Genomic DNA, 1941 nt, shown 5'->3' with positions numbered 1-1941 from the left:
TTTTATCTTTTTCTTTTCTTTTTCACCTTTGAGTCTTAGCACCCATTTAAGTTATGCTTCCAACCTTATAGTCTGTAAGCTTGCCCAGAAATAAGACCACTGTTGAACTACCACAAAAGTATAAATTAATATTTTAATGCCACAATCTTTCCTGTTGCCTGTGGAGTCTCTGCTGAAACGAATCAGGATTTGAGCTCTAGGATGAGACAAAATGAAAGCATGTTGTTTGCCAGGACCCTGTGGGTTTATATGGATGTATGACAAAGTGATTTGGAACCCTGGGATTTCATTCTATTCTTTATTTTTTTCTTCTTTTGTAAAGGCAATTAAGTAGTCCCAGGAAGGATCCTTCAGTTAACTAAAATTTGTTTCATGCAGTGTCATACCTCCATTTGTATTTTTGTCTTCTTCCAGTTGGTATATACAACTTTCAGAGCTCTTGTATTTGGAACGCTGGAAGGGCCCAGACTTTGAAATAGGGTCTTTTTTTTTTTTTTTTTTTTTACAGTTTTTGGCGGGGGCCAGGCCCTACTCCTTTGAGCCACAGGCACCACCCTGAAAAAGGTTCTTTGTTTCACTGTTTTTGTTTTTGTTTTGTTTTTTAACTAAAGCTATATAAAGTTTGTGAATTAAACAGAATCAATTTCTAAATTTAAAAAAATTAACATTGAATACATTGATGTAAAGATAACAGTTTTCTTTTAAACAATATTTTTATGTAATGTTGATAGAGATAGTAAAAGATTCTTGTTCACCTTTTAAGTGAACTGCAAAAAATAAAAAAGGGGGATAAAGAAAGATTCAGTCTGCTTCTTTCTTAGCTTATTTGTTCAGTTTGTTTTCATTAGGTCTTATAATTTGGGAAGCTGAGTCTTTATTAAAGGGTAAAGTTTTGCTTTTATAATCTTTTAACTATTACTTTGGCTGAATAAATGACTATTAATTTATAGTAACCTGTGATGTTCTGTTATGAGAACAAGTGTCGTAAACCTTTGATGTTTGACAAACTTTCCAGTATCTTCAAACTAGTTTTTAATATTAAAGATACTAAAAGTCCAAAAAAAAAGTTTATTGGTTTCTATAATAATTTCCATAAATTGTTAAAAAACAGTATCAAAATGTGTCCCTTAAAGTGGCACTGACTAAAGTTTCCAAAATGAATTAATTCTTGATACTTCTAACTTCCCAAAGTACTCATGCTGCTATTCTGTGTGCTTCACACCAACTCTGTCCTGCCCTGCACTCCAGGAAATCAGATTTATCACCTGCCTTTCCAAGGCTTCCTTGACCTGGGCTTCTGGTTGAGGTTGGCCAAGTGGAACCACTGATGGGAGAGAAGATGGTATGTCTGCCCTCGTCCCTGCACTCTCCTGCCTCGTGGTTCTAGGGTGGCTGCATTCCTCCCTGGCCAAAGGTCATATGGGACAGCCTTTCTTCTACAGTTGACACTCTCACAGGTTCTGATCGAACTCCTTACCTCCCTTGCCCGCACAAGGCTAGAGGTAGTAATGATTGATATCCTAACCTAACCCTGCCTGCACTTCTGTAAACAAGGCCTTTATTAAACTCTTTATTCAAACCCTTTGAGTGTCCTCTTTTCTGCCCAGTCTCTTCCTTAGTGCTTAACATTCAGTGCCATTTGGTTACTTTTCAAATATAAATCACAAACACATAATTGAACTCAAAGTGTATCTCAATTTTAAATTGGCCCATTATCATAAACAGTGTCATGCTGATAAATGTTTAAAACTGGCTTTGGGGGTCAGGGGAAGCCCAATTTACAGCATTTGCTGATAACTCCCACTATGGCTGACGTCAGCCTCTGGCATAATTTCACTGATGGGGTTGCAAAGAGATGAACCATAGCACAACCTTATGTAATATTCTCCCACACAGATGCAATAAGTATAGATAATATTCAAGTCATGTTTGGCTTCTGCA

Source organism: Otolemur garnettii, unplaced genomic scaffold, assembly GCF_000181295.1.
Source record: "Otolemur garnettii isolate 467f Iridium unplaced genomic scaffold, OtoGar3 scaffold00039, whole genome shotgun sequence".
NCBI lineage: Eukaryota > Metazoa > Chordata > Mammalia > Primates > Galagidae > Otolemur > Otolemur garnettii.
Note: the sequence above shows the minus strand (reverse complement) of the source record.